This window comes from Macaca fascicularis, chromosome 17, assembly GCF_037993035.2.
Source record: "Macaca fascicularis isolate 582-1 chromosome 17, T2T-MFA8v1.1".
Taxonomy (NCBI): Eukaryota; Metazoa; Chordata; class Mammalia; order Primates; family Cercopithecidae; genus Macaca; species Macaca fascicularis.
Window position 1 is genome coordinate 21660750 of NC_088391.1, and position 11841 is coordinate 21672590.

The 11841-nt window shown below is 38.7% G+C and overlaps 1 pseudogene; it reads right to left on the reverse strand.

Annotated features, from left to right (window-relative positions):
* Nucleotides 1–11071: 11071 nt before the first annotated feature.
* On the reverse strand, nt 11072–11510 carry LOC123569773 (fatty acid-binding protein, heart pseudogene; annotated as a pseudogene).
* Nucleotides 11511–11841: the final 331 nt, after the last annotated feature.

Sequence of the window (11841 nt, forward strand, 5' to 3'; positions counted from 1 at the left end):
GGATAAAGTCAACCCTTTTAGCAGGGCTCTCTAAGCCTCCTGTGATCTGGATCCTATCACCTCTCTGCCCTCACTCAGCTCGCCTGGAATCTTTTAACACTGTATACCTCCGTCCCTTTGTACACCTGCCTCCCTTTGTGCTTCTTCTTCTGGTTCTCCCAGCAGATTCCTATTCACTCACCAGGAGTCAGCTCACGTTCATCCCTCTGGCAAGCCTTTCCCACCTCCCCTTACTGAACCATTCTGGTGCCTCCACATGCCTCGAATCTCACATCTGTCATAGTCTCTGTATGATGGTGCTTTTCAACTAGACCTAAGCATCACCTCGTCTGTGCAGCTTTTAACATTGAATGATCCCTGGACCCTATTGCTAGGGAGTAAGTTCAGGGGTTTGCGGAGTAGAAAGTCCTCTGACATGGAATTTCTTTTCTATGTGTTGATTTCTTTTAACATTGGTGAAGAGCGAGGATTCTGGAGCAAGACTGCTTGAATTTGAATTCTGGCTCTGCTATCTGGCTGCTGAGTCATCTCTAGTTTTTTTCACATTGTCTATAAAACGAGAATAATAACACGTCTTAAATGTGGTGAGGATTAAATTAGTAATACATGGAAATCCCTTAGAACAATGCCTGGTAAATATTCAATACATATGAGCTATTATTTGCTGTTACCAAAAGTGTTCAGAGCAGAAACTGGGTTGTTAATTCTTTGAATTCTAAGGCCTAGCACCTTGCCTGGCTCATGGGTTGGCATTTAGTAAAAGCTGAGGAGCTGAATTAAAAATTATAATAAATGTGGGAAGAAAATTCGAAGATAAGATGGGGTAATTTTAGGCCGGTAACTTCCTGCTCTATCAGAAGGTCTTAGCACAATAAAAGTCGGTAACCCATCTGACTTTTGTCCAGAGATGAGCATTAGCAGACTGATAGGGAGTGAAAATAGCTCCAACTAGGTAAGATGCAGAAACACAGAGGAGAAGCTGGGCAGCCTCTGGAAGATTTGTTGGAAAAGTTTTTGTATTTTTCCAAATATATAGGTTGGTAAATGAAACACTGAATAAATACATATTCATGTTAAGTAGTGGTTTTAAAAACTTACATGATTTTATCACCTTGCACGTTAGTGCTGAATGCAGTCTTAGACATCTTGACTCTTCAGATCTCTGTTTTTCCTTATTTATAAATGAAGGAAAATTGAAGTGGCTTCTCTAAAGTTGCAGGACCACTTGTGCCAAAATCAGGACCCGTGTCGGTGCTGGGCCCACCGCAGCCTGCTGCCGCCGTCGTAATGAACTGTGATTATTATACAATCCAATACATTCCCTTCTGTCAGGCCTGCTCCTCCTCTGGTTATGATCAATGACATTGCCCCGGTCCCAGCTGCCTTGAGTTGGTTAGTGTTGACCAGAATGCAAATCTATCATGTGGGAAGAGGAGAACAGAGCGGTTTAGTAGAAAGTATAAGGCAGTGAATCAGGAAAACATACATAGATTAGCACATGAGTGTGGGAGTGCAAACACAAAACCATGGAAGGCTGGTACTCTCTTCAGAGTGAGATTAGCCAAGAGGACTTTTTTTTTTTTTTTTTTCCTCTAGCCTGGTAAGTAGGCTTCAATTCTTCACAAACAGTGGACTTCAGAAATAGTATTTCCAGGTGCCCTCAATTGTGGTAATTTAGTTCATCATAATATGTTGATGTATATTTTAATGAACTGTGTTCAGTTTTATCCTTTGCAAGATTATAAAGCACATTGCCTCATACATAGAAGCAGGCAATAAGTGATATGTTGAATTGAATTCAATTGCACTGCAGAGCTGTGATCCAGCCCCATAAAAAATCAGAGAACTAGATAGTTTCTCTCCATGTCCCTTTCACTCAAATTTATCTGTACAAGTCAGTTGATTTCATTAGTATTAAATTTAATGAAACGACTGGGGGTAGGTGTGCATTTTGCTTTTCTCCGGTTTTTGGAAACTTCCAGGCCATCTCTAGCTGGGTGACCTTAGCCTGTGTGTTTTTGTTTGTTTGTTTAACTCTGGAAGCCTCATATTTCTCCTCTTTGAAAAAAGGGTAACAAAATTGGTAGCACAAGAGGGTTGTATATGTATTTTTTTTTCTTTTTTTTCTTTTTTTTTTTTGAGACAAAGTCTTGCTCTGTCACCCAGGCTGGAATGCAGTGGCGTGATCACAGCTCACTGCAACCTCTACTTCCCGGGTTCAAGCAATTCTCCTACCTCACCCTCCTGAGTAGCTGGGACTATAGATGCAAGCCACCACGCTGCCTAATTTTTGTATTTTTAGTAGGGACAGGCTTTCACCATGTTGGCCAGGCTGGTCTCAAACTCCTAACCTTAAGTGATCCGTCCATCTCAGCCTCCCAAATGTATATGTATTTCTGAGTGTCTGAATGCGCCAGTAAAACATCTAGCATACAGCAAACACTCCAAATATTTTGCTCCCTACTGCTATTTCACCTTTTCCCTTACCTTTCTTTCTTCCTTTCAAGGATAGCAAATTATCCTTGCCTCGGACATTTAGATTATCTAGGGAGTTATTATTTACTTTCCAGGGAAGTAGCTAATCCTGATTAATACTTCTCCCTCAGTTCCATCTCATCGTTCCTTTTTTTTTTTTTGAGACAGGAGTCTGGCAGTGTTGCCCAGGCTGGAGTGCAGTGGCGCGATGTCGGCTCACTGCAAGCTCCGCTTCCCAGGTTCACACCATTCTCCTGCCTCAGCCTCCTGAGTAGCTGGGACTACAGGTGCCTGCCACCAGGCCCGGCTTATTTTTTTTGTATTTTTAGTAGAGACGGGGTTTCACCATGTTAACCAGGATGGTCTCGATCTCCTGACCTCGTGATCCGCCCGTCTCGGCCTCCCAAAGTGCTGGGATTACAGGCGTGAGCCACCGCGCCCGGCCCATCTCAACGTTCTTAATGCAAATGGTTACAGGAATGGAAAGAAACGTATAAGTGGTTGGTTGTTGCAGCCTCCAAATAGAAGATGGCTATTGTACGAGTGGACGAGTGTGCCCTTAATGAAGCACTTTGACTATAGGCACCACCTCCTACATATGAGATGAGATCTAGACCCGAGATAGAGCTCTGAAAAAGGAAGTTAGAGTATGTAACAACTAATTTATTTCTGTAGATTTTCCATCCATTGGTCTGTCTGACAAGGCAGCTGTTCAGAGGCTCCTGCTGCATAAACAAAAGCCAGAGCCTTCCAGAAAGGGGCTGCTCAACTGCACGCCGTGACTTCCTGGATGTATTCCTCAAATTACATAATATTAAAAAAAAAAAACAACATGGCAAGAAATGATGGGGAATGGAAAGTGGAAACATGGCAATAAGGAGTTAAGTCACTGAATTCAGGCGATTCTTATTAGTATTTCTGGTGATTCTCTGTATTTAAATTTTTTCTCCAATTAACATGTATTAGGATTAGAATCACGTTTTTTTTTTTTTTTTTTTTTTTTTTTTTTTTTGAGACGGAGTCTCGCTCTGTTGCCCGGGCTGGAGTGCAGTGGCCCGATCTCAGCTCACTGCAAGCTCCGCCTCCCGGGTTCACGCCGTTCTTCTGCGTCAGCCTCCCGAGTAGCTGGGACTACAGGCGCCCGCCACCACACCCGGCTAGTTTTTTTGTATTTTTTAGTAGAGACGGAGTTTCACCGTGTTAGCCCCGATGGTGTCGATCTCCTGACCTCGTGATCCACCCGTCTCGGCCTCCCAAAGTTTTTTTTTTTTGAGACAGAATCTCACTCTGTCACCCAGGCTGGAGTGCAAATGGTGCGATTTCAGCTCAATGCATCCTCCACCTCCTGGGTTCAAGCGATTATCCCGCTTCAGCCACCTGAGTAGTTGGGACTACAGGCACATGCCACCACACCCAGTTAATTTTTGTATTTTTAGTAGAGACGGGGTTTCACTATGTTGGCTAGGCTGGTCTCGAACTCCTGACCTCATGATCTGCCCACCTCGGCCTCCCAAAGTGCTGGGATTACAGACATAAGCCACCACGCCCAGCCAGAATCACACTTTCTTAAGTGATCCTAACAAAGGCCTCATCTGAGAAGGGGTTGAAAGGACAAGTATCCTGCACCTCTAGAGAGAAACAAGTTTGAGTGCGATGGCTAAGAGGGATCTCCAAGAGACTGAGGAGGCAGGCCTGGAGATGGTCGATTGTGGAGGTTAAAGAAATGCCTTGTTTACAAAAAATTCCAAGCTTAAATATTTTTATGTTATACATGCTTAAGGTAAAAATTTAATTCAGGATAGAGGGGAACTTGATATCCAAACCTTTAGGAGTAAAGACTCTTAACAAATTGATAAATGTCCTTCCAGACATCTTTCTGTGTATTATTTAAAATATGTGTATATAATTTTACATAAATGGGATTATCCAACTTGCATTTTTACTCAACAACATATCTTAGATTTCTGTGGTCAGATGATAGAGGTTTTCGTCATTATTGTTAATGGCCCCATTATTGTTAAACAAGTCTCCTTTGATTGGCTATGATAAGCAATGCTGTAATGAACATTCTTGGGCGTGTGCTTCTGCATTTGGGTGATAATCACTTTAGGTAAGTTTCTAAAAAGTTAGTTTGTTGGGTCATTTAACATTTTGATACACATTATATAAATTTATGCTTCGATACATATTATATAAATTATACTTCCACAAGTGGTAACATGAATGCCTGTGCCTCACACCCTAATAGGGGTTATAAATTCCTTGTCTTTTGTATATGCTGCAAATATTTTCCTCTAGGTTAATTTTATTTCAGTTCTTTCTAATGATGTGGTGATGATTTAAACTTAAATTTATCAGTCTTAATTTCTGGTTTGGTGGTGGTGGTGGTGGTGTGTGTGTGTGAGAGAGAGAGAGAGAGAGAGAGAGAGAGAGAGAGAGAAAGAAAGAGATGCTTACTTTTATTCCCTCAGCTATGGAAATATTCTACCATATCATTTTATGGTACTTACTTAATTTTATTTTTCAAGTCTTCAAATCTTTGAGATATCTGGAATTTATTTTAATATAGAGAAAGGGGTATGGATCTTTTTGTATTTCTCGCCCCACTCCAAATAGCTACCTAAGTTTCCAACAACATCTTTCATTAAATGTATCATATTTTCCCCATCGATATTAAAATTGATCTTTATTTTCTACATGTTTGGACTTATTACGAGATTGTTTATTGTTTCTATGAAGTTTATCATTTGACCCATTCCTGCACTAGTGACTCATTTATAAAATTATTATTGTTATGTATTTTTAAATATATGATGGTAAGTTCCCTATTGCCAACCCCACCTCCAATTTTTCTTCTTTTTTTTTTTTTTTTTGAGACGGAGTCTCCCTCTGTCACCCAGGCTGGAGTGCGGTGGCCGGATCTCAGTTCACTGCAAGCTCCGCTTCCCGGGTTTACGCCATTCTCCTGCCTCAGCCTTCCAAGTAGCTGGGACTACAGACGCCCGCCACCTCGCCCGGCTAGTTTTTTGTATTTTTTAGTAGAGACGGGGTTTCACCGTGTTAGCCAGGATGGTCTTGATCTCCTGACCTCGTGATCAGCCCATCTCGGCCTCCCAAAGTGCTGGGATTACAGGCTTGAGCCACCGCACCCAGCCAATTTTTCTTATTTCTAAGATGGATATTTTTTCATGATTTTCTGCCAGCAATCTTTCAGAAGCATTTCTGATTGACTTTTGGATCATACCAAATGTATAGATTAATTAGGAGAGCTGAGATCTCCAAAATATTGATTTTTTTATCCATCAATAACTTTCTTGTTTATTCATATTCTTTTTATGTCTATCAGTAACGTTTTATGTTGTATATGTTTTTTCCATATAAGTGCCGTGCATTGCTGATGTTTATTTTTAGTTATTCAGCAAAGTGTAATGTTTTGTACCATGTCAAGACAGCTAATCAGGAACCACTTTTTCCAAATTTTTTTCCCCTGTTGACGCAGGTTAGGGTTGGCTACAAGAGAAACTTGTATGAACTTTGGGAGTCAGAAATGAATCAGTAGTTGTCAGTCCGAGGTGGTGAAGGACAGATGCAGAGGTCCTGGTGAGTTTCAGTTTGCCTTGTTTCTCCCAATGCCTTATCTTCCTTCTCCTTCCTCTGCTGACCCCACTGACAAGCAGTGACTCCAGGTGCCTCCAGGTCACCCTACTGGCACTGATTCCAGGTTCACCCACAGATGCTTCCCTGAAGCTCACACAGTGGCAACCATGAGGAGGTACCAGCCTTCCATGGACTTCCACACCAGCCCCCTCTTGGGTTCCTCTGCAGCAGCTGCATGTACCTCACTTCCTGCAAGCTCTGATTCATGTACCCACCTCAGGGATAGGGAGTGACTTTTCTCTGATCCCTTTCAGATCTTCACTTTCCTAGTTTCTCTCGCAATTTTCTAAGGCCCAATTCTGATAATAAGTATCTTATTCCTTAATATCTATAGTAGTTCTGCTTCCCTGATCAAATTCTAATTGGTTCACAAAGGGCGGAGAAGATGACACACAGGACAGGCTGATGCAGATCTGTGAGGAAGGCTTCAGACTCAGGGCCAGCAGGAGGCACGGCATCATTCACTCAAGAGCAGGATGCACCGGCTTTGAATCCAGGAGAAGAACCCTGATAATTCTACTGTCTTCTGTGCGTATAGAGGAGTTGGAAGGGGCAGAGTCAAAATCAAGTTAGCAGGACCTAAGTTTTGCAAAGTGAAATCACAGCTTTGATAGTGTGAGAAGAGATTGGTGGCCACTCACTAATTACTTGGGAAGTTGCCTGTAGGGGCTTAGAGCTTTCTGCTGAGCCAGAGTTGCTGATTCCCTGAGGGAGGGCAACTGAAGGCATCTAGGAGCTAACTGGCTCTTCTTCCCAAATAGCTATTTCATGATTTTGTTGCTATTGGAGACAGGCATATGCAACTCATACTAAAATTTTTAACTGTTATTTGTCTATAGGAAAGCAATTGATTTTCCACATATTGATTTAGTAAGCCTCCACTTTACTAAGCTCTGAATATTTCAACTGTAAATATAATTCTCCCACTTTCTTTCCAATATGGACTCATCGTGGGCTTCTGTGCAATTGCATTGATTAGATTGTTCAATGTTAAATGTAAATGGTGATTGAGGAAAACTTTCTGGTTCTTGATTAATTTGAAGCATGTTTGACTCTTGATTACAGGCACATACGTGCACACACACATACACAGAGAGAGAGAGAGAGAAAGAAATAAGTATCGTATCTGATAAGGAGGTATTCATCTATTCTTATTTTACTGAATATTTTGATCAATAGAAATATTTATCAAAAGTATTTTTGGAATTTACAGAGATGCCAATTTTTTTTTCTCTTGACCAATTTACATGGTAACTTTTATAAATAGATTTTCTCAGTTTGAACCATCTTGGCATTCTTAAAATAAACCCTTTCAATTATATGCATTATCCTTTTATTGTACCACGAATATTTGCTTTTTTATTTTTGGCTAGTAAAATATTTGCCAATATTAAATTTTTCTCTTGGATAAATATTCAGGAACAAAATTATAAGGCAGTTATTTCTGTTTGTTGTCATGGTCGAATTTTGGGATCAGAGTTATGTAAGTCCTAAAAAAAGGAGAATGTTTCAGATTTTTTCTTTGTCTCTAAAACCAATAAATACCACAGGAATCATCTATTTCTTGAATGTTTGTTGTAACTTTTCTATAAAATTAATCAGGCCTTATCCACTTTCAGGGTGTAAATCTTTACCTAAGTTTTCAATTAAAAAATAGTTTTTCTATATCTTCTTGGATAAATTCTATTAATTTTAATTTCCTACAATTATTATAGTCATAAGTATTTTTACACAGTATTCCTTTACAAAAAAATCTGATCTTTATGTAGGGTTATAAACTCTTAAAAAAATTCCCAACATTGTGCAGCTGTGCTTTCTATTCTCACAGGTTAGTTTATTTTAGCATCTATTCAATGATATATCTTATTCATTCTGATGCTGTTATTCTTTTCTAAATAATTTATTTCTGATTATTTATTTTTACTCCTTTTTAATTTTTTTTAGTTTCTTAGGTTGAATGCTTTTTTGATTTAATTGAAATTTTTCTTATTTAATAGCAATGTTAAAAGTAATGGATTTTCTATTGAAAGTGACGTTGGCTATATTTTTTGAGTTTTCTGTGGAGCATTCTTACTGCCATTAATTCTTAAACAATGTATAATTCAAGTTTTACTTTCTTTTTGATGAAAGAATTATTTATAGATCAAATTTTTATTTCCAGGAAGATACTTTTTACATTTTATTTTGATGTCAGTTTCTAGTTTTATTGTGTTGTGGTCAGAAAATTAATAAGTATCTCACTGGACTGTGAAAATAAGGTATATTATTTAGTTTGATGTATGTTTTATCAATATCTTGTTTATGCTACTGATATTTGTATTTCTACCCATGTCTTTTCCTGAAGTATAAGTATACCTCAATTTCAAACTTTCTTGTCAATGTTGATATATTTCACATGTGTCTTATGAACTGTATACATCACATATATGAATTTTGCTTATATCTATTTTTATTTAAACAATCCTTTTACTTTAGAATAGTTTTAGATTTACAGAAAGCTTGTTAGTACAGAGTTTCTCATATATCCTTACCTAGTTTGCACTATGATCAACATCTTTTGTTGGTTTGGTATGTTTGTCACACGGAAATTGTGTGGTTTCTTGAAAAAGTCAATAAAGTTGATAAAATTTCTAGCCAGACAAGTGAAGAAAAAGAGAGGAGATACAAAGTCCTTATATCAAAAATGAAAAAAGTGTCAGTACTACCTATCCCATGGACATTCAAATGGTGACAAAGGAATATTATAATTAATTCTATGCCCCTCCCCAAATTTGACACTTAAATATAATGGACCAATTTTTTGAAAGACACACAGTACAAGGGGAAATATATAGGAAACTCACACAAAGGGAAATAGATATTGTGAATATCTATTACAGAAATATATCTATTACAGAAATTAAGTCAATAATTAATAACCTTCCAAAAAAAAGAAAGCACCAACCCTAGATGGTTGTCCTGGTACATCTACCAAACATTTAACAAAGAAATAATAGCAATTTTCTACAATCTCTTGTAGATAATAGAAGCAAATGGAACACTTTCTGACTTATTCTTGAGTGCAGAATCACCCTAATACCAAAACCAGATAAAGACACAACGAGAAAAGAAACTATAGATCAATATCTCTCATGAAAATAGATAATAGATAAAAAATGCTCAACAAAATATTAGCAAATTGAATCCAACAATATATAAAAATTAGTATATGCCACAAGCAAGTGGAATTTATTCCAGGCATGTGAGGTTGGTTTAGCATTTGAAATACAGTTAATGTAATCCATCACATCAAGAGGCTAAAGAGACAGTAAAAAGATTAGTGGTTGCCAAGGGTTGGGAGGGTGGGGGGAAGAAGGATGAATACAGGTGAAACACAGGGGATTTTGAGAGTGGTGAAACTGTTTTATACAATACTATAGGAGTAGACACATGACATTCTGCATCTATCAAAACCCATGGAACTGTATGACATAAGGAGTAAATCTTAATGTAAACCATGAACTTTAGTTAATATGATACATCAATATTGAATCATTAATCGTAACAAAGGTACCACATTAGTGCAAGATGTTAATAATAGGAGAAACTGCATGGGTATGTGGGGGGCAGGGGGTATGTGTAAACTCTCTAAGCTATCTGCTTAAATCATAAACTTTTAAAAAAGGAAGTGCATTAATTTTTTTAAAGGAGCTCACTCTTTTATGATGCAATGTTGCTTTTCTATAGCTTTAACAAGGTGCAGGAAGATGCAAACTGGAATGAATAAGCACCAAGCCCAATGAACTCCTTTACCCTGAAGAGATCTTGGCCCCTTTCACAACCTACCATATCAACATCTTAGCCTATATATATATATTTGTCAGAAGTTTGTCTTTATAATGAAAATACTCAAGCTCTTTTGTTCCTATGCAATAAAACATTTAGCAGTAGATTGCACTTTTTTCCCCCATACATTATGCCTAAAAACACTTATTGTACTGGGTATATTTGCAATATAAGAAAAAAGGCTATAGGGCTAAAAACCAAGTTAGAATCGCTTTCTGATATTTTTTTGTGTAAATCGCTGAATCACTTTCTGACATCCTTGCTTTTAAATTAGTCTAAGTCAAGCACACAGGTATACTTGATAAAAGGCTTTAAAAGAGTCCTGACTGATGGGGCTGTGGTCTTTCTGACCTTATTAAGTGGGGTTGGGGACATTTAAGCCTCTTCTCTTTTTTTGATCACCACTGCAGAGTTTGCTGAAATCTGAAAAGCTAACTTGTCTTGCTAGTCATCCATTAGGGGTAATTTATAAGATGAAGGCCAGAAAATACTTTTGCCTTTAAGAATAAAAGAGAATTGGTAATGAGGCTTTTATTTTATTCTGGTACCTAACAATATCTGCGGTGGCCAATTGCAAACTACTGTGATTTTAATGGTACAGAAGCGTTAATCTACAATCAGATGACATTAAATACATTACTCCATCCTTGAGTTAACAGTCACTGGTGCCGCTAATGAAGTTAAGGGACACTAAGAACCCTAAATCCTTAAATTATGATTAAATTAAATCCTTAAATTAGTGTGGTAGGTTCTTCTGCCTCAGCAGTTTTCAAAGTGGGATCCTGAAACCTTTTCAGTTGGACCTGAAAAGAGCTTTTGCTGTTTTCATAATAATTTAAAGACATGATTTGCCCATTTCATGAGGTTGGCTTTGCACTGATATTGGACAATTTTTCTTTTTTTTGACCTTGGCTCTGCTTTGTTGACCTCAGAGCACACATTGAATGCCATTAAAAAACAAACAAACAAACAAACAAACAAAAAAAAAAACCATGTACACGACAGGAACTGGAACTGGATCTGAATTCTTCTGAGGCACGTGACCTCAGAATTCTTCAACAAGGTGGATTTATACAAAATGCAGAGGAAATAAATGAGGCAATGTGGTCCTGAGTCAAAGGGTAGCAGAGGAGCAGTCAGTGACAGCACAGGCAGGTGATACCTCTTTCTCGTAAGTGCGAGTGTAAACCGCAGTGCCCTGGGTGAGTGTCAGGATGAGTTTCCCATCACTTAGCTCTGGCACAAGTGTCCTCTCTTGCCCACTTCTGCAGGTGAACAAGTTTGCCTCCATCCAGTGTCACAATGGACTTGACCTGTTTGTCATCTGCTGTTGTCTCATCAAACTCCATCCCCAGCTGAAAGCTGACCTCTGTGTTCTTGAACGTGCTCTGTGTTTTTAAGGTGATAATGTCCCCATGCTTCTTGATGATTGTGGTAGGCTTTGTCATGCTAGCCACCTGCCTGGTAGCAAAACTCACACCGATTAACTTCATGTAATCATCAAAATTCTTGCTGTCTGAGAGTTTCCAGGTGCACAGGAAGGCATCCACCATGGTGATGCTGGCCTAGACTGAGAAAGAAGCTGTGAGAGAGCAGGTGTGCAAGGACTTGGACTGCCGATATTGGATGCAATTTTTGGTACCTTAGGACCAGTTGAGGCAGGGGCACTAAACTGTACTACTGATCGTTGTATTTTTCCCCACCAGACAGTGGCAATATAATTTGTGAGTATCATCTTGCCTCAACCCATCTGTCCTGATTTTCTCACAGTGATTAAAACATGTTTTACAAGTGGAAACTTACATTTTAGATGAATAAAGGCAGGCTCCTGAGGAAAGGCACTTTCGTGATTGTTTGAGCTATGAGCTCAACTATCTGCTTTTC